This window comes from Schistocerca gregaria, chromosome 4, assembly GCF_023897955.1.
Source record: "Schistocerca gregaria isolate iqSchGreg1 chromosome 4, iqSchGreg1.2, whole genome shotgun sequence".
Lineage (NCBI taxonomy): Eukaryota > Metazoa > Arthropoda > Insecta > Orthoptera > Acrididae > Schistocerca > Schistocerca gregaria.
Window position 1 is genome coordinate 283,968,124 of NC_064923.1, and position 22,935 is coordinate 283,991,058.

Genomic DNA, 22,935 nt, shown 5'->3' on the forward strand with positions numbered 1-22,935 from the left:
GAGGAAGTTTGATCACTTCTATGATTTCATTTTATAATTTCTTCAACAGCAGGATATGTCTGCTATAGCAATTGATGCTAACAGTTAGAGCACAAGAATCAGTGTTTGTTGGTGCGGAATTACTCCTTCCGCTCAGTTTACATGATAAAGATAATTAATTATTTGGATACCAGATGTGGACTTAAATCTCCTCCCGAGGACCTGTACCAGCCATACAGTATATAGAAAAAGGATAGCCTACCTAGGATGGGCGTGCTGTATGCTGTAATCAGCAATAAAGCAAAATTGACAGGTCGAATTACTTTAACCTAGTGCATTAAAATTCAGTCTTCCTCTAATGACACCACTATAGATAAGATGTAAGCATGTAATCCTTCCTTTCTTCTTATTTTATTAAAGGTACCTGCAAAGACTTTGCCCATTGTGTCTTACTGACAACCCCAGTACATTGATAACATATGCAAACAGTTGCAGATTTTCATGTTAACAATGTAACTCTGTGAGAATCGGTAAAATTTATGTTGCCTTTTCTTACTACATTTTCAGATTGTTTTCTCAGATCACCCGTACAGTGAATATGAAAAATACTAAACTATTATTGACTATGATGTTTCTTCAACTAAGACAAGGTATTTGCAGGTGGTTTTAAAATTGGAAAATGAAACAGATATTAATGGGTAAGCAGTTTATTTTGATTTACAGGTGCATCTTGCTTTTCCGTATGTGCTGCTGCGAGATAATACAGCCACTGCCTGCTCCATAGAGAACATTCGTTGTGGTGCCACCAAATTTACCTGAAAAAAGATGAAAAATGCTATTTTGAGGAATTTCCCACAGTCAGTAGTGTGCCGGTATACTGTGTATTCACACATATGCCAGTTTTCAGATTTCTTGCCAGAGATTTCCTGCAAGACGTAATTAATGATATCATACATTTTTCAGGCTACCGGTAGAATGTGTGCAACAATACTATACAGGGTATCTCTCTGAAGAGTTGTCAGGCACTTTTTCTGTGGTGTTTCAGCAGTTATATGCAATTTTGTTTTTGTTATTTGTAGCTAGGGGCATCCAAAGTAACTACTGCTAATCACATCTTTCATGCAACTCCCAGTGTTGTCAGAAGTGTCAAGTTTGTTTCCTGTTACAAACAAAATTATTTTTAAAATGAAGTTTTATGTGTCCATTTGATAGAATGGTCCCAAATTAGCCTACCGTGTGATACTCGTTTATCAGTATGTGTTAAGAGGGACAGTAAACCATTAAGCATAACCAGTACTCCAGAGCAACAAAACCACTCTGACTTGTTGACTGCTACCACCATGCAGTTGCGGTGCTGCTGCCATGCTGCATACTCAGTTGCTGCTGGAGTAATGGTTATTCTTCCATGTTTTAGCGTCCCTGTTAATACAGATCAATAACAAGTATATCGCAGTAGACTAATTTGGAAATGCTCTATCGAATGTAAAATTCTGCTTTGAAAATAAGATTATTCCTAACGGGGAACAAACTGATGCTTTCTGTCCACATTGGGCGACACATGAAAGACATGATGATCAGTGTTTGTTTGGGCTAGCTAAGGATTGAAAAAACAAAATTGCAAACATCTGTCGAAACACCAGAGAAAATGCGCATGAAGACATGTAGGAGAGACACACTATTTAAATGTATAGTAAACTGATTTTTGATATGACAAGCTATTAAAACGGAATAACTATTGCACTTTAGTGTCTTTGAGAATGCTTAACTATTGTAGAAAAGATAAGTGAATTAGAATAGAAGTACTTTTCGAGGATTCGATATTTAAACTACATAAGCTACGGCATCTAATTTTTAATAGGTAGTTAATAATTATACAGATGCTAATAATCTCAGTGGCATAGGCTCTTAAGTTGTTCTCAAAACAGGGGGGTAATGCCTGTTGCAAAGCTGGTTCACTCATTTGACATGTTCCTCTGGATGTATCACAGAAGACCTTGTTAATAATAAATGCATTAAAAACTATTGGAGAAGGAACCACTGATAAATTTCATTCACACATGATAGACTGTAACAAATAGCTAGTATCAATAATTTTAGCTTTAACTGTAAGTTCTAGTATTATTTCCATCTCTTGGTGCTACAGCAAAAGGTTTTTCATTTCATTCCCATCATGTTTAGCAGAAATCTGCAATCTATCAACAAAGAAAAGAAACATTGTATTAGTTGAATGTGATGGTTTACTATGATGAGATATATGATACCAAATATAGAGAAATTTGTCGTACATGTATCTCTTTCACTAAGACTGATTTTTAGTAATATAGTCAATGGCCTTGTTGCAGTGGTAATACCAGTTCCCATCAAATCATTGATGTTGTGCATTGCTGGGCTGGCTAACACTTCAATGAGTGACAGTCTGGGTCTGCCTAGTGCAGTTGGCAAGCAGGGTGCACACAGCCTTTCTGAGGCCAATTGAGTAGCTACTCGATTGACAAGTAGCAGCTGTGGTCATGAAAGTGACTACAACCAGGAGACCAGTGTGATGACCACATGCCCCTTCATATCTGCATCCTGTGACTATAGGTGAAAGATGTTACGGCAGTTGATCGGTAACATTGGACCTTCTGAGGCCTGTTCAGATGGAGTTAGTTTTAGTAATATACACTGACAGAAAAAAATTGCAACACCAAGAAAGACTTGTGTTACATGAAAAAAGATTGGTAGGCATGTTTCTACATCTGAAATATTATGTCTATTGAAATTTTGCACCAATCACATGGAGAGTCATGCTAGTAGCGCCACTACAAGGATGCTAATCAGGTTTGCTTTAAATACATGCTGTAATGGTCATGAACATCAGTTATCTCTGAGACTGGTTGTGGTGAATTGAAGTTAGCCAAGAATGCCTGTAATGCAACAGACATGCCATTATCAACACCTCCACGAGTATGAATGAGGTCACATTATAGGGCTACAAGAAGGTGGCTTTTCCTTCTGCAATATTGCAGAAAGACTAACAACTGTGCACGATTGCTCGCAGTACTGATCATGGGAATATACAATCGCTAGAGACTGGGCTCTGGATGGCCATGAGGCACTACCAGGAGGGAAGAGTATCAGGTTCAGTGGTGCATTGTAATGCATATGCAGCAACAACCTGAGGAGCAGTTGGCACTACAGTGCCCCAACAAACTGTTACAAAACGGTTACTTGGAGGATAGCTCTGAGCCAGATGCTCTGTAGCGTGTGTCCCACTGGCCCCAAACCACTGGCATTTGCGACTTCATTGGTGTAAAGAGAGCCCATTGGAGGGCAAGGTGGATGACTGTTGTGATTGCTGATGAAAGCTGGTTCTGCCTTGGTGTGCCAGTGATGATTGTGTGTTGGTTAGGGGGAGGCCATATGGGGGCCTGCAACCAACCTCTCTGCATGCTAGACACACCAGACATACACCTGGAGTTGTGGTCTAGGGTGTGAGTTCATATGAGCCCTCTTGTGGTTACCACAAGCATCCTGACTGCAAAACTTTTGTGTGAGTCTGGTGATTCAACCTGTTATGTTATCATTCATGTACAGTGTTGCAGGGGGTGTTAGGCAACAGGATAACACTCACATACATACCGCTGTTGTAATCCAACATGCTCTGTGTGTTGGCCTGCTCGACCAGCAATTTGTCTCAAATTGAGCAATTATGCTACCTTGACAAATGTTTTCCCAAAATTTCATTACTCTTCATTAAGTATTTTTTGGTATTGTGATTTGTTCCCCATCAGTGTATATTTGGTTATCAAACTTTGACCATTACAGCAGCATTGTTAGAGACTCCTAATAAATTATGTTTTTAAAAACCTTTCCCTTTTCAGTATATAATTTCATATACTTCACTTAAGAGGGCACCACTGCTTCACTGTTTGATAAATGATGTTGATTAGGATTTAAAGTTAATTGTCATCTCCATAACATAAGATTGTACAAAAAGGAAAATTATATACTTAAAAACAGTGATAAAATTAGTACTTTGTGCCAGTGAAGATGGCAACAGCTGTACATTCCCTGTTACTAGTACCAGAACTGAGAGGTACTATTTGATAAAGTGGGTCATAACAAGTGAGAATTGGACAACTATAGGTAACACCATTGATTTAAAGAATGGAGGAATAGGGGCACTGAGTAATCTTTTGATGTAGTCTTACAGGCTTTCCCAACGATTCATTGTCATTTCATTGAAGTCCTGTGTTATACCAGTGGTCAGCGTATTCCCAACATCATGTTTCGACAGCATAACTTCATGTCTTCATCAGGTGTCCCCCAAGACTGGCTGCCTAGCTGAGTGGGTCCCACATTTGTGCCTGAGTGGTACCTTGAGTTCTGTCTGAGATCCATTCCAGACTGGGTGTTCCATCTTCAGTCTACCCTGCATGGTATGCTTCCACATTGCTGGAGGCGCTTCCCATTGTGTCCAAGCCCAGTGTGGCAGTCTCCTATGGCAGTCACCTCATCGTGGTGTTCCATATTCAGTCCACACCTGAGATATGTGATCCCTGCAATCTTGCACTGCTGCTGGAATTCCCTATTACATACATGTCCACTGCGGCAACCTCTTGCTGTTCCATATTAGATATGCTCCCATGAGGAGTGATTGGGTTGCTGATGTTGGTCCATATCTTGTCTGCGCTCGCTGTGGCCATCGATCAAGGTGGGGGTCACCTTGATGGATCCATCCATAAAGTTCGATCTCTGAGGTCTCAGGTTGTTGATGTTGGTTCATATCTTGTCCACATTTGCCATGGCTAACTCCTGTGATGGTGGCCACCACCTGGTTCTTCAAACATGGTCTGATCCTATCATTTAAGCCTGCAACTGTGCAAGGCTCATTACTGGATGCAGTGTGGAGTTGGCTTCCTGCTCCCCAGTTGATTAGGTTTTCCACCATCTTGAACTCAATTTATTCATTGATGACACTATCCCAGAATATGGGGGTCTGGGCCAGGATCCTGGTGCTATCACAATACACATGCATTCAAGCTCCAGGCAGTGTTGTGCCATTGCTGATTTTGTGATCTGCCCTAGCCTGCAACACGGTGATTATAAATAAAGTTAAACTTTCAAACTGCTGTAGAAATAACACCACTGGTCAGAATTACGTCAAATTGCAATGGAATATTATTGCAGAAGGGGGGGGGGGGGGGGAGGAACCGTATGGCAGAAGAAAAACAAGTAGTTACAAATAGTAGTAATAGATGGTGGCTGATAATTCTAGTGTTTCTGAAATGGCGCTTCAGCAGCTGCTTAATTGGATTTTCTATGTGCAGAGGTGTGCCATCTTGCAAAAAATGATCCCATTTACACATCCACACTGTTTGAGAGCTGGAATAACATGGTTGTGCAAAAGACACTCATCACACTTACCAGTGACAGTGCAGGTAACAGGACCAGAAGCACCTGTCTCTCCGAAAAAATATGGCCCTATGATAAATGATGCGATAAACCCGCACCACATAGTGACCTTTTCAGGATTTGCGTGTAGATTTTCCATGCCAATATTTGACAATTCTGTGTATTGACATATCCTGTCAGATGGAAGTGAGTGTCATCTGCCCACAAAATCTTCTACGGCAAATCGTTGTCCAGTCCCATGTGAGCAAGAAATTCTAAAGCAAAGATCTTTCTTGCTGGCAGGTCAACAGGAAAGAACTTGTGCACGTGGGTAATTTTGAATGAATAGCAAAGAAGGATGTTTTGTAGGATTTTACGCACTGTGCTCATGGGTATGTCCAATGTTCGGGCAATTATCTGTGCATTACACATTTGCACACCACCAATCATCCCCTCCTGCATTGCTGTGGCCATTGCCTCCACTTATGTCGAATCAATTTGTTTCCTCCCTTCACCAGGCTGCACAGCAGAAGAACCATCTTTTCAAATTTCCAAATAATTTTCTCCAGACCCATGGCAGTCATTGGACCAATGCCTTTTTTTCAAACCCTTCAGTGTGTGAAACTTCTGCAGAGTGACATGTGCACAGTACTCATCCTTGTAATACAGCTTTACAAGCAGAGCATCATGCTGCATTGAGATAGTCTTGGCGAACATCGCAGATGTGAAGGGAGGAAAAGTCGCGTACCCAGCATGTTTATACCAACTTCAATGGGCCGTGCACATGACAGGTGTTTTCATTTATGTATTCTTACACATACAGTGCCATCTATTGATCAATTTCCACACTATGTTTTTCTTTTGCAATGCATTTGCTCCCTGCTCCGATAATATTCCATTGCAATATGATGTCATTTTGACCAGTGGTGTTATTTCTACAGCGTTTTGAAAGGTTGATTTTAATTACAGTCACGATGTATGTCTTTGATATTTCTTACAGCTTATGTCTCAAATGTTCTGGTAGTTTGACTGATATTAAGACATACCGTATTCACGAGGTATGTGGTAAATACTGAGTTTTCTTAACCTCAGATCCTGACCGTTCCAAGATGAACTCTGATTTCACTGGGCAGGTAGAGCAAATTTTTGATTTCACTGTTCCTCAGGGTTTTGCTGATCTTGGCAGAGATAGTCCCTGTATACACTAGAAAAGCTACCATACTAGTCTCTTCTTGTTCCTCTTCTGGTGTACAGGTTATCTGGAAGATATAACACTTTGTCGATGTCTCTGGTCAATAAACACTCTGATTCTGTGCTGCATGATAGTAGCTGTTGGCCTGTAGATATAAGTCAGTGTGTGTTGGTTTTCAATACAGATTGTGGCCAAAGGTGGCATTGCCTTCCTCTTCACCAGGACATCCAGGAACATAAACTGATCACCTTTCTCTTTGTTCATGATGAACTTGTTGGGATGTCATAAGTCCAGTTTTTCCAGGCTGTGGGACCAGGTAATGAACGTGTCAAACACACATCTAAAGATGTACACATTGGTTGTAAGGGCCTCATCCTCAAACTTCTCCATTAACAGACTGGCCATTATTGGAGACGAGGGACTATGAATCACCACTCCTTCAGTCTGCTCACAGAACTGGTCTCTGAAAAGGAAGTCAATATTAAAATATGCTTGAAGAGATCCAGCAAAACTCCGCCAAACCTCTCACCAATCAAATCGAGTGTCTCCTGGAGTAGTACCCTTGTAAACAGGGACACCAAGCTAAAACTGGCCATGATGTCTGCATCTGATATATATATATATATATATATTTCTTATATGTTTCACGAAGTTTGATGAATTGCAGATGTGATGGACACATTTTTCCACATATGGTGCTAACTTCTTCTTAAGGAAAGTAGCTTTCAGGGAGGTGGCTGCACCCATATTGCTCATGATGGGGTATAGTGGTAACTTTCTTTGTAATGGGCATCACTGGATGTCCTGGCAAACATTGCTAAATAACATCTCTACATCTACATCCATACTCCGCAAGCCATCTGACGGTGTGTGGCGGAGGGTACTTTGAGTACCTCTATCAGTTCTCCCTTCTATTCCAGTTTTGTATTGTTTGTGAAAAGAAAGATAGTCAGTATGCCTCTGTGTGGGCTCTAATCTTCCTGATTTTATCCTCATGGTCTTTTTGCGAGATATACGTAGGAGGAAGCAATATAATGCTTGACTCCTCGGTGAAGGTATGTTCTCTAAAAACTAACATATACATGCATAGTAAAACAACTGATGATAGAAAGTATCCTATATCATATACAGTCACGGCAAAGAAACTTCTAAAGAAACAGAGACTACTGCATAACCATTGTAAAACAAAGCATGGGGCCATAAAGTGAGTTTGGCTGCCAAAGGGATATTTTGGCTGTCAAGAGGGCAATTCATGAAGACTCAATGACTACTCGTGTGCAATGTTATCAAAAGAGCTCCCACAAAACCAAAAGAAATTCTGGACATGTGTAAAGCCATTAGGGGTGTCAACCTTGGTGTACAGACTTTCATGGACAAGACAAAGTGATACAGAGGTTAGCAAAACTTAAGCAGAAATGCTGAACTAAGTTTTCAAATAATCCGTACAAAGGAAAATTCAGAAGCACTGCCCCAGTTTAATTCTTGCACCACTGCAAAGATGAATGATATGGACATTAGCATCAGTAGTGTTGAGAAAAGCTGAAATTGCCAAAACTGCACAAAGCTCCAGGCCCTGATGGAATCCATATCAGATTCTATACTGAACATTAAACAAAAAACTATGCCCAGTGGTTGGAAGAAATCATAGGTCATATCTGTCTACAAGAATGGTAGCAGAAGTCCTCCACAATATTACTATCCAATATGCTTGATATCACTTTGTCGTAGAGTCTTAACATATTCTGGGCCAAGTGTATCTCAAACAGAATGATCTCCTGCACACCAACCACCACGGATTCTGAAAATATCTACCATGTGAAATGCAACTCATTATGACATGACATTCTAGAAGCCATAGGCAAAGGCGGTCATAAAGATGCAGTGTTTCTTGATTTCTGAAACACTTTTGGCTCAGTATCAGACCAACGTATATTATTGAATGCACCGTCTGTTGCAGTATGAAGAAAAATTTGCTGACGGGCAGAGAATTTCTTGGCAGGGAACATTATGTTATCTTGGATGGAGTCATAGACAAATACAGAAGTAACTTCCGTGTGCCCCAGGGGAAATGTGTGGGGACTTTAGCTCCTCATGTTGTATATTAATGATCTTGCAGACAATACTAATAGTAATCTTAGACTTTTTGCTGTTTCATAAATGATTTATATTACATAATAATTTATAATGAAGTACTAATAGAAAAAGGGCACAAATATTGTTGCATTTGACAGAGCTACCAAAGTTGAGCAAAATTGGAAACGTGCTTTAAATATTCATAAATGTAAAATTGTGCACTTCACAAAATGAAAAATGTATCATCTTATGACTACAGTATCAATGAGTCACAAATACTTGAATGTTTGAAGGTATATGAAATGGAATGATCACAAAGGCCCAGTAATAGGTAAAGTTAAGTGCCAAACCTTGGCTCATTGGTCAAATAATAGGGAACTGCAATCAGTCAACAAATGTGACTGCTTGTATAACACTTGTGCAATGTATCCTAAAATATTGCTCAAGTATGTGTGTCCTATACCATATAGTACTAAGTGGGAATATTAAATGTATATGAGAAGGGCAGCAAGAGTGGTCACAAGTTTGTTTGATCCATGGGAGAGTCACAGTGATGCAGAAGATACTAAACTGGCAGATGCTTCAAGACAGATGTAAACTATCCAAGAAAACCTACTTACAAAGTTTCAAGAAACAGCTTTAAATGACAAACCTTGAAATGTACTGCAGCCCCCTTCCTATCACTCCTGTAGGAATTGCAAGAACAAGATTAGACCGCACGGAGGCGCCAAGACAGAGGCTGCAGCAAGGGGGTGAAGACTATATCGAGCCAGCATCAATAAGAGATCAATCAGACTCCAGGAACACCTGAAGATGGCAAGAAGTTACCTTGCCGAAATATCACACCTTTTGTACAGTGCCATCTCGCTGAATATCCAAGAAGATCAGACCAATTACAGCAGGAACAGAGTTGTTTTAACAATCACAGGTTCCATATGTCTGTTGTACATTACAAGCTATAATAAGTACATTTGGAACTACCCTCTGCAAAGCACTTCACAATGGTTTGTGGACCATGGACATAGCACAGATTAATGTTGGTTAATAGGTGGTACCTTTAGTACACTACTATCCTGCTCATTCTAATTTGTCTCAATACCTGAGATCATGGTAAAGTAGGATGGACAGCTCAAAAACTGAGACTTTGTTGCATTTGGTTAACAAGAAGAATAGATCAGTATGGGCGAGGACCTAAATGCACATCACAAAGAAGGAATTTTCCACTTCTAGCATTAACTTTCGAAAAATCATTATTTGGTTTCATGTCTATATGCCTGGGAATAGGGTCTCAACAATTAAAAAATAAAAGCCAACAAGAGGAATGTAGAAAAATTAAAAAAAAATCAGTACCTCCTCTGTAAAATTAGTCCACGGGGAATAGCACTACTAAATAACACTGGAACCTGTCTCAAATGGAAAATAGTAGAAAAAATTATGGAAGGACATATTGCTACTCACTATATAGCAGATGTTGAGCCACAGTCAGACACAACAAAAATAGTACTAAACACATAAGGACTCTTGGCCAGAAAGCCTTCTTCTGAAATACACACACACACACACACACACACACACACACACACACACACACACACACACACACACACACACACACACACACACACTATTTAGCAGCCTATGGATCCATGTTGCACAAGAGCATACAAAATGCCATTAAACAAGAAAATGCTCCAAAATGAAATTGATATCAAACAGGTAGCAGTTGCAAATGGTTTTTGATCTACACTCATAGAGAAAATATCTAAGAAAGGTAAGAAAGAATAGTCAGAAACATAAATAAGAACAACAAACAGACAGACACAATGACAGTATGCCTTACCTACTTAGTACTGTTTCACAAAAGAATTCCTAATGTATTAAGACCATACAATATAAGAGTTGCTTTCTCCACAAATAAAAAATTGGTTAATAGACTGCCACACAATACAAAAACCATTAGAGGTAAAATCTCCAACTCAGATGTACACAACATAAAATGCAATCAATGCTCTGTGCAATATATAGGTCGGACCCAACATAGCTTTAGAAACTAGATTCAAAGGGCATATTAATGTTTAGATACAACACAACCAATAAATCCACCATAGGTACACACATTCAGGACACAGGACATTTCTTTAATAGCAGAGGGGACACTAATACTCCACAAGATGAACAAAGACCACAAACTCAATGTTTATGGGAGAGTGGAAATTTTCATTCTCAACAGAAAACATGGACAGAACACATTAAATGAAAAAAGCTGAGACACTGGCAATGAACTTTAAAGAGATTTGCAGGTATACAAAATGACACATTACGACTCTTTCTACCCTCTGCTTCCTTAGTCTGTTATAAATCAACTATTTTTTTTTTTTTTTTTAAATCCAAGAGTACTGTAGAGAAATGGAATGTTCATGTAAGTCTGCAAATGTACATATTAATTATTTTATGTTATTGGCATATATTTTGCAATGCAATACTTTTAACAAGATGTAAAGGAAGAAATAATTTTATAATTGCTATATGTATATCTGACCCACAATATAAACCAGCTATAAATGATATCCGAGGCAAAGTACCATATATTTACATTTCTATAATCTTTTGATGTAAATAAAATAGAAAGAAACTTCCACATGGGAAAAATATATTTCTATAATCTTTGGTGCATTTATACTAGTGGTTTGCATTTCTGTGTGAAAACTTAAGTCAAAAATGCAGGGTTCTGTACACTGGAACAGATCGTAAGTATCTCCATCACCATTGAAAATGTATAATATTAGTGCCATTTGATGGTAACAGAGTTCACTCCTGTGCGATTCAGAAAAGCTGGTGCCAGTGGGAAGGAGCCAGATGGCATAGGCTGTGAAATGAAGAATGTTGTGTTGGGCATTGTGCTCAGCAAATAATTGCTTCACGACCTGTGGGATCTGGATCATTCCTACCAATACCATCTTTCCTGAACTGTGCAAGTGGAAACTCTCCCTGCAATATATCCTACATTCCCTTAAACCTCCTGGCCTCAACCTTCATTATCATAGTGCTTCACCCACCTGTCCCCTTTCCTGTTGCCACTACCCATCCTTCTATTCCACAAGCGCATCCACAGCCTATTTACTTCGCTCTTTCTTCACTCTCCCACCCTCCATCTAACTTCCAACTGCACGTAGCTACTATACCCTCTCTCCACATCAGCACTGCATGCTCCCACAAACAGTACATTACTGTCCCCACCCATATTCTGCTCTCTCCCCCCCCCCCATCCCTATCCCTGCCTCCTCCTTATCCACACCATTCAGACTGCTTCTCTCAACATGCGCAGCTGCTTGCAGTCTGGCATGGGCAGCCAGAGACAACAGTCATTTACGTGAAAGTGTATGTGTACACTGTCTAGTTCAGAGGAAGGCTTTCTGTGTTCAGTTGTCACTTTGTTGTGCCTGTCTGAGACTCAACATTACCACTGTATGGTGAGTAGCAATCTACCCTTTCCACAATATAGTTATTATACCATCCATGATTTTCCAATGTTGGAAAATAGAAGGGCACAGATGTTCATAATAATGATAATCTTAAGAATTAAAAGCAATCCCACAAAATGTATGAAGAGTTTCAAAATCAGGTAGAGGTCAGGAGCTCCTCAGGGAACACTGATGGGAGGCTCAACTCCTGCACTTTCCCATTACCGATCTCAGCTGGCGAGAGATGTGCATAAAACAATGGTCCTACAATACCCATCTAAATTCACAAAGGGGAAAATGAGGAAGAGATATTAGGAACACAGACAATGTTAAGAGTTAGTCAATTACAGGAGAGAGACAAAATTGGGCCAGCACATGGGCCCAAGTCTGAGAGAATCCTTTGAGCCTGCTCTGCAACAGGAGGAACTCATCACCCAACCCTAAAGCCCAACTCCCAAGCAGAAGACATAAGACATTTGTAAAATAGTAATCTAATAAATAATATCCTTTAAAACAGACAATGTAGAAACAAACCTAGCTAGCAGGGCTTTGGTGGGCAGCACGGATGACAGCAGGGGGAGCACGCGGGGCGGCAGTATGGCATACAGCATGGGTTGCATGGACCACAGCAGGGCCCACATCTTGGTTTGCAGCAGGGCCCACATGATGGTCCACAACACGGTCCACAGGATGGGGAGCAGCAAGGTCCGCAGGAAGGGGAGCAGCACCTGTAACAGTAGATAATATAGAAGTTAGTGGCTGAGGATGGGCACCAATGTTTTGTTGTTTTCGTTGTTGTTGTCATCCATGGGTGGGGGAGGGGGAAAGGGGCCACACACATGCCAGGGGTGGGAGGCACAGGTAGCAGCACAGATATGACACCACAGGTAACACATCCTGTAGACCATCTTGGTGAGCCCTTATTTGTGAATCAATAAAAAAATTCTGAATTTTGCAGCTTTGCCTAGCAAGCGCATTGTAAATTGGGTTTGTAGCATACTTATATACAAGCCTCCTAAGCAAGAGACTGTGGGTTGGAATCATTGAATGCTTCAATTTTTTTTTTAGTTTTTAAAATCTTTATCAAATAATTTTGATTGTGATTTTTATTCAGTTAATTGGTTAAAATGTAATTGTTTATTTATATTCCTTTATCACATTATCTTAAATACTGCATTGACTACAACTGCTCTCATTTTTTCATTCCAGAGCTCTTTGTCCACATTGAATCTTAGTGCATGTGAATTCAATTATTTTTATTTATCTGTTATAATACTTAAACTTTTGAAAATGTTGATTTATCAATTAAAAAACAAAAGATGAAATGATCTGTTTATTTTGACTGTGCAATTGTATCAAAAATGTAGTGTTCATTACAAGATGTACATTTTATTGGATGGCAACCTCCATCTAAACATTTAAAACAAATTTTATTGCACTGTGGATAAAATAACACTTATGAAGTTTTAAAAGAAAGGAGGGATTACAAGTAAAACAAAATTTAAGCAAAATGATGAATAGAAATAATGAATGCAGTAACATGGATGAAAATATAGGATGGTGAAATGGAAGAAATTAATTCAATGTCAATACATGAAAATAATTAAAATCACACCCACAAAGATTCAAACTGGAAAAAGAATTACAGGAAGAAAAAAGCAGAGTAATAGCAAAGTGATGTGACAAAGGAATAGAAATAAAAATATAGATTTAAGCCAATTAACTGAATAAAAATATTGATCAAAACCATTTTGATAAAGACTGAAAAATAATTTTAGAAATTTAAAGCAACTGATAAGATTTGAACCCACAACCTCCTGTGTATAAGGTATGTACTTAACCATTGCGATACAAATCCAATTTGAATAATTATCCTTTTTTATAACTGCGGAACATCATTTGAAATTCCATTTTTTTAGGACCTTAACCTACATCACCATATAGACAATTTCAAAAAGTAATCCTACTGCTGCGGACCTCTCCTTGTTAGCATAGACAGAATATGTAGGGAGGTAGACAAAACACTATACATGCTATTTCATATGCTCTGCAAATGGAAAAGGAAGGGAAGAAGCATGAGCAGGAAATAGAGAAGGGGAGTACAGGTAAGGCTGTGCTTGAACCTAGAGCAAGTCCCCATTCAAACACCTGAAAGCCATGCCCTCACATGAAAGCTGGCAGTAATGAGGAATTGAAAATGATAAGAGAAGGAACAGGGAAAGAGGGGAAGTATTAAAAATAAAGCATTGTTCAAACTATAATGCTATTTGCCGAACAAATATAGCAATCTACAATTAGTCTTGTGTGATATTCAGCTGATGTACTGGGTGGTGTCCCACTCAAAACTCCCTGGTTTATTGGACCCAGGAGAGAAAAACCACAGCACATATGACAACAAAAAATGCACCACACTGTAGAGCATATCAAAGAATTAATATTTCCACGTCAGAAGTGCCAAGTATCATTGCCAGAGAAGCAGCCTGGTCCCATGAAGTGAAAATGGCGACTCCACAGCAGTGTGCACAAGCAGTAGAGTGGTTTGCAGAAACAAAACGCTAATTACTGTGCAAAGAAATTCTCATCATGTCTATGAGTATGATCCACTGAGACAGTGGAGGACATCAGACAAACGTTTCTCAGAAGCCCGTGTAAGTCAATTTGTCAAGCACATAGGCAACTTTATGTAACTCAATCAACATTGCATCGCGTAAGTTCACCAGCGTCTTCATATGTGTGCTTACAAAGTGCAAATTCTGCAACATCTGATGCCGAACGACAAACCACGCCGATAACAATTTGTTGTGGATATGCTGCAGCGTATTGATATGGATGCCAGTTTCCTGGAAAGATGTTTATTCTCAGATGAGGCAACCTTTCATCTATCAGGAAGGGTTAATAGGCATAATGTTTAGATTTGGGGTTCACAAAATCCGCAGGTTATCATTGAACATGTTCATGATACCCCTAAACTAAACAACTGGTGCGGGCTAATGCACGACAGGATTGTTGGACTGTTCTTCTTTTGTAGAAGAAACATTGAATGGGTCAGTGTATCTGGACATGTTGGAGCAGTTTGTGTACCCTCAGATACAAGTCTTGCAACCCAACAATTTTTCAACAAGATGGAGCTCCACTTCATTGCTCAACGGCTGTTCACAAGTTCCTGGGTAGGAAATTTTCCAGTCGTTGGATCGGATTTGGAGGATCCATTGCCTGGCACCATGTGAACCCACCATTACGCCGTTTGATTTCCTCTTGTGGGGATTTGTGAAGGACCGTGTATATGCAACCAGTGTGGATGATATTTCAATGTTGTGACATTGTATCACTAATGTGATTGCAACAATAATACAGAAAATGTTACAAAGAACTTGGCAGGAAATTGAATATCGACTCGATATTCTTCATGCTACAAATGATTGACACGTAGAGCTGTATTGATGATAAATAAATTCTTTGAGATGCTCTACAATGTGGTGCATTTTTCATTGTCGTATCTACTGTGTTTTCTTTCTTTCTTTTTTTTCCTGGGTCTCTGATATCAGGGAGGTTTGAGTGGGACACCCTGTATATTTACTAACTTGTAACAAGATATGAAAAATAATTAGTGTTTCCAGCAGCTGCTGACTCAAAGTTAGACTTGAGCCATGATGTGCTATATTCACAGTCCCCATCAGACTAGTGTGCAGGAGGCTAGGAATACAGTGCAGAATTTATTTGACAGCAATACTCTGCTTCAAACACTAATATGTATTATCGTCAAATCAGTAAAGCTTGTAGCCCACTCTATTGAATGGGTACATGAAATTACTAAGTCAATAGCAATTTGTTTACAGAGAGAATGAAAATTATTTATCTACGGTTCCAACAGTTCTGAAACCTGTAACAGAAAATTGGACTAGAGACCAACATAAACATCATTCCGGCTGTGATTTGGCATAGAACCCTCAGAGTAGTTGGTGGGTCATGTCATCCATAAACAGCCCTTTCCAATCTGTCCCAGGCATGTTTGATATGGTTCACATTTGGAGAACATGCTGGTCACTCTAGTTGAGTGATGTCGTTATCCTGAAGGAAGTCATTCACAAGATGTGCACGATAGGGGCACGAATTGTCGTCCATGAAGACTAATACCTCGCCAATATGCTGCCAATACGGTTGCACTATTGGTTGGAGGGTGGCATTCACATATCGTACAGCCATTACGGCATCTTCCATGATCACCAGCTGCATATGTCGACCCCACACAATGCCAGCCCAAAACAGGCAGGGAACCTCCACCTTGCTGCACTCACTGGACAGTGTGTCTAAGGCGTTCAGTCTGACTGCATTGCCTCCAAACTCATCTCTCAAGATTGTTTGGTTGAAGGTATAAGTGACACTCATTGGTGAAGAGAATGTGATGCCAATCCTGAGCAGTCCATTTGGCAATGTGATGGGCCCATCTGTACTGCGCTACGTGGTGTTGTGGTTACAAAGATGGATCTTGCCATGGATGTCAGGACTGAAGTTGTGCATCATGCAGACTATTGCACACAGTTTGAATCGTAACATGACGTCCTGTGGCTGCACTAAAAGCATCATTCAACATGGTTGTATAGCTGTCAGGGTTCTTCTTGAGCCATAATCCGTAGTTAGCAGTCATCCACTGCAATAGTAGTGCTTGGGCAGCCTGAGCGAGGCATGTCATTGACAGTTCCTGTCTCTCTGTATCCCCTCCATGCCCGAACAACATCCCTTTGGTTCACTCCAAGATACTTGGACATTTCCCTTGTTGAGAGCCCTTCCTCATACAAAGTAACAATGCAGATGTGATCGAAGTGCATTATTGACTGTCTAGTCATGGTTGAACTACAGAAAAACGAGCCATGTACCTTCTTCGTGGTGGAATGATGAACTGATTGGCTGTCAGACCCCTCTCTGTCTAATAGGTGCTATTTATGCGTGGTAGTTTACATCTTTGGGTGGGTTTAGTGACATCTCTGAACAGTCAAGAGGGACTGTATCTGTGATACAATATCCAATCAATGTCTATCTTCAGGAGTTCTGGAACTGGAGCGATGCAAAACTTTTTTTGATTTGTATAGTTGACACAAAATGGTGAAAAACCCTAGCTGGGACTGCCTCCATCTTCACATCACAGAACACAATCTTCCCCATCTTCAGAAGGCAAAAACAAAATTGATTGTATCTTTAGAAACACCAGAGATGTCCCACCTGACAACTCTTTGGCTCCAATATCAGAAATTTTTGTTGAGAAAAATTTAGCAGTAGGACTGTTTTGTAGGTATTACATAAAATTGCAAGTAAAAATGTATTACAAACTGCAAGTTTTCTGAGGTTTTTTTGTCAAATTGAATGATACTTCACTTGGCGTGTTTGTTGACACTAGCATCAAACAAAATACACATTACTGAGATAACATAACTTGGTCAGATGTGAACGGCCCTTGGATGGTATGGAGTGCATCTGCATAAATCCAGTCTGTCATCAGACATGCAGAAATTCATTTACACTATGATCTCCACAGAAAAATAGCTTCTTTGCTAAAAACATGTTGACAGCACAGGTTTGACATCACTACCTTGCGTCTCATGATATAGAGATACATGGAAAGAGTAGTAAATCATGCAGAATACTAATTCAGCTGATAAAACCTTTTTCAGTATTCTAGCAGTTTGCCAGAAAAAATGCTTCCCCTGCCACAGCTGTACCTTTCATACCTGAATAAATGTTCCTGGGGCAAAATTTCCAGTCTCAAAGGGATCTGAAATGAAGATGGTTTTAGGGTGCTGAACAGCAAGGCCATTAGCACCCTTACTGATTATCAACAAACATCTCTCACAAACTGATCAATGTCTATTGCTGCCAAGTGAAACTGCTGTGATTATTCCTCAAATGTTTGGCTATACTGACACATAAATATATGGTTTTTATGTATTAAAATCTTCCAGTCATTTGGTAAAACACCTTAATTCCACACTGCCTGTTCTGTGGACAGCTGGCTAAAACTATACACGAAAGCAAAGCCATGCTTTCAGAAGTCATTGCTACCCTCTCCTTAATACTTTTGGTAGGAGACTTAACACTTTAATTTTGAAATTCTTGTTACACAGTTGCCTTTGTCAGCTAAGATGGGGAGATAGGTCTCAACTATGTGCAATAAAATTCCAGTGAAAATATACCTTACAGTTACAGCCATATTTACAATATAAGCACATAAAATATTTTATACAGATAGTGTTTTAATCTGAGTATGACAAGTCATCCTGTCCGGTCATAGTGTCAGTCAAAGTTAACTAGATCAAGATAGCAAACAGATGGCCTCTCACAGGTCAGTGAAGATGCCATCAGGTAGCAGTACAGTGTGATGGAGTGGAATATAATGTAATACAGTAATTCGATAGGGGGATACTGAAACAGTAATTTAAAAAAAAATAGTATAACCAATAGTTAGAACTATAATATCATTAAAATATGTGTAATAACTTTAACTGACACTGACTGGACAGGATGACTAATGTCATATCCAAACTACTGCAACAACGTTTGTACAATATGTTTTAGTTATCTAAATACAACTGTAAGGTGCATTTTCACAGGAATTTTGTTGTACTTTGTTTCATGCCGTTGGCTTTAGATCATGTTATTTTGTTCTGTGTTGCTCTATAGTTGACATTTCCTTAAGGCTGTTAACACTGCAATGACAGTGATTTAGACATGTCATATCTGTATCCTGGTATGTACTCCTAACAGGTTTTGTATAATTATTCTGTTAATAGGTTTTCAGAAATTACTGCAACCAGTCGCCTTTTATGTAGATGTATTTTATTTAACCATGACCGGTTTCGAGCTGCCTAGCAACTCATCATCAGATGGTATATACATTTAGTGCTTTTTTGTACCCATTGTGTGGGTGGTTGAGTATCTGTGGAGATAAATCTTTCTGCAGGTATATATATCTCTTTTAGGACGTATTTTTGAAACCATTGTGTCTTGTTTTTCACAATTTCACAAGTTAAAACTTTCACTAGATGTATATTACTTTTATGAGGCACTGTTGGAAACATATATCTTGTTTTTCGTAAACATCGCTGAACACACTTAGCCACAGATACGAATACAGTTCGTATCTGTGGCTAAGTGTGTTCAGCGATGTTTACGAAAAACAAGATATATGTTTCCAACAGTGCCTCATAAAAGTAATATACATCTAGTGAAAGTTTTAACTTGTGAAATTGTGAAAAACAAGACACAATGGTTTCAAAAATACGTCCTAAAAGAGATATATATACCTACAGAAAGATTTATCTCCACAGATACTCAACCACCCACACAATGGGTACAAAAAAGCACTAAATGTATATACCATCTGATGATGAGTTGCTAGGCAGCTCGAAACCGGTCATGGTTAAATAAAATACATCTACATAAAAGGCGACTGGTTGCAGTAATTTCTGAAAACCTTTTCACACCACAGTCGCAGTGTTCCACATCCACAATGGATAAAAGTCTTATTCTGTTAATGTTATTGTATTCTGAAATATTTCTGACTTGTGTCCTTTTAAAAAAAATTCCGGATATGAAGATGACCATTTAAGCACTTTAAACTAGTGATTACAGTTTTCTGGATTGCAATCTTTGTCAAATAAAGGTTCTAATAAAACCATTCACATACCAATCAGCTGCATGTGAAATAATCAACACATGTTATTGAGCTGATTATTTAATATAGGCAGTTGAATCTTACTTATTATACTGCCCAACATTTTTTGAACTCTTGTGCATAAACATGTTATTCTACATAAATCAATAGTAAGTAATATGAGTACATAACATGCCAGCCTCACCTATTATAACTTTAACAGCATTATTACATTGATATTCTTATTTGGTGCCTTCTTGCAGAACAAACAACATCTACTGTAACAACAGGACCACAACAGTTGAGAATCTTTAAATATAGATTCTCCTAGCGGAATGTAGTGGCAATAGATACTTAATTATAGACCTTCGAACTTACTTTTTAGAGCAGAATGGAAGGAAAGAGCATTTTGATGACATTCAATAGCTTCGCGTGGCCCTTGTCCCATGTGATAACCAATATTAATTTTTTTATAGAGCTCTCAACTTAGAAGGAAACAGCTTGACCCCATATTTTAAAGGAGAAGAAAGCACACTTGCTAGATATTAACCCCAGTAATCGATATTGTGTGAAAGTTTGGAATACAGTTTTGATAGTATGCAGTTATGGCCTCCTGAGAGTACAGCTTTTAAACTTTCATGTGCACCAGTTATTTGTCAGTGACTCAGCCTCAATGTTGCTGTCTATGCTGGAGGGCAAAGCACTGTACAGAGGAGCGACAAGCAGAGTTCTCCTATTCGATGAACGTTGGTGAGGGAAGATGAGGCAGGTGGTGGACACATCTGCCCAACGTGTTTTGAAATCTTATTGAAGAACAAGTCATTTTATGTGAACAATAGCAAGTAATATGAGTGTGTACTTCGTCAGCCTCACCCATTATTATTTTAACAACATTCTTGTAATGATATTCTGCAGCTGTATAGATGTCTCAAAATGAAAATCAATATACCTTAAGCAAGTGAAGAATTGATATTAAATGCAGTTGAGTTTTGATTTGCAATTTAATCATGCCAGCCATGTTGAAGAATAGAGCATCTCTTACAAATGTACTTCACTTTAACAGTGCTAGCTTTAAAATTAAAATAAAATGATACATAACAGTGATGTTAATAATTAAATGGTTCTACACTACTTCTTAAATAACACTAATTTATTTCATTCATTTAGACTGCATTTGTGAATCACAACATAACAATTTTTCAAAGCAAGGAGACCTATAGCACTTGCTACAGGGTAAGAAACAGTGCAATTTGACGCAGTGAAAGAACCATGTTTCCAATTCAAAGCAATTATTTCACAAACTCTTTATTCATTTCATTGCATAATGTATTGTGCTTGGACAATGGAGCAGAACAAATGACAAACATCTGGTACATGTGAAGTTTTAAAAGATGTAGACTACCTTCAGAAGGTCATACTTGTGTACTACCAGAATTATGGCTCAAATTTTCACTTGGGATCAATTGAAGGGCTTATTTCAATAGCGGTACAAGTCCATTTAAGTTCATTCTGAGATACAGAGTCCTAAAGTTAAATGAGCACTGAAAAATCTGCAGTTGAGATACCAGAAATATTCAAGTATATATACTTGATGTACTGATTTCTGATATTATGTGCATGTTTCTTGATTTTTAATAACCTTACTTAGTCATTTTTGTAGTGCACAACTACTGCAGGGTCTCTACTTGTTATTTCCAAAGGATACATTTCCCTTTTCCATTCAAAAGATACTTTAATCTCCTTAGTGATCCATGGTTTTTTAGATGGCTGTTTAATGTCTATTCTTAATAGCTTATGAGGAAAGCTGTTTTCAAATACTGATATGAATTTCTTATGGAATAGATTAACTTTTATATTGGCAATTGATTCTTTATAAATTTCATCCCAAGTTCTTTCTTGTAAACTACTCGTAAAAACATTTGCTCTGTAGTCTGGCTTGGAGGAACCCTGACAGGAAAGCCACCATGTTGAATAATGCTTTTCATGCAGCCCCAGGACGTTATGTTATGACTCAAACTATGTGCAATAGGCTCCATCATGTGAAACTTTACTTGTGAGGTCCACCTTTGCAACCACGACACCATGCAGCATGGTACAGATGCCAAATGGACTGCTCAGTACTGGCATCATATTCTATTCACCATTATCGCATATGTCTTCAACCAGACAATCGTCAGAGATGTGTTTGGAGGCAACCCGGTCAGGCTGAACGACCTCTACACACTGTCCTGGGAGTGCAGCAAGGTGGAGGTTCCCTGCTGTTTTGGGGTGCCATTAAGTGGGGCCGACGTATGCTGCTTGTGGTCATGGAAGATGCCGTTAACAGCTGTACGATATGTGAATGCCATCCTCCGGCCGATAGTGCAACCATATCGGCAGCATATTGGCGAGGCATTCGTCTTCATGGATGACAATTTGTGCCCCTATCGTACACATCTTGTGAATGACTTCCTTCAGGATAACGACATCGCTTGACTAGAGTGGCCAGCATGTTCTTCAGACATGAACCCTCTCAAACATGCCTGGGATATATTGAAAAGGGCTGTTTATGGATGATGTGACCCACCAACCACTCTGAGGGATCTACACCTTATCACCATTGAGTGGGGGGTCAATCTGGATCAACATTGTTTTGATGAACTTGTGAATAGTATGCCACGGTGAATACAGGCATGTAGCAATGCAAGAGGATGTGCTACTCGGTATTAAAGTTACCAGTGTGTACAGAAATCTGGACCACCAACTCTGAAGGTCTCACTGTATGGTGGTGCTCATGAGCAATAAAAAGGGTGGAAATGATATTTATAATGCTCTTTATTCCATTATTCTCTACAGGTTCCAGAACTCTCGGAACTGAGGTGATGAAAAACTTTCTTTGATGAGATGTATATTAAACATCTGTATCGTAAGTGTTAAGAAATAAAGTATTTTCATTTTATCTTAATTTTTATAAATTGCATACCTCTTTGAAAAATGTATATTTTGTAAATAACTCTTAAAACAGTAGAGAACAAAAAAAAATACAACTAATAAACAAAAGTACTGGTGACCTGGCAGATGTTTTGCATTAAAGCTCCGTCTCAGTGTGTTGAAATTTAGTTGACACCCGCACACTTATGGCCTTCCATTAACTTACAAATTTAAGACGAAAATACCAAATTTAAGTTACTTTTTCCACTTTTTTTTGTATTTTTGAAAGTCACAGAATG

The 22,935-nt window shown here is 38.9% G+C and overlaps 1 long non-coding RNA gene across 1 annotated transcript in view; it reads right to left on the minus strand.

Annotated features, from left to right (window-relative positions):
- Positions 1-670: 670 nt before the first annotated feature.
- Positions 671-22,935, minus strand: part of LOC126266921 (uncharacterized) — a 40,137-nt gene continuing 17,872 nt past the window's right edge. The window contains exons 2-3 of the long non-coding RNA XR_007548945.1: positions 12,616-12,809; positions 671-794 (exon numbers count right to left, since the gene is read on the minus strand). This is a non-coding gene — a long non-coding RNA (uncharacterized LOC126266921). The remainder of the gene's footprint in view (positions 795-12,615; positions 12,810-22,935) is intronic.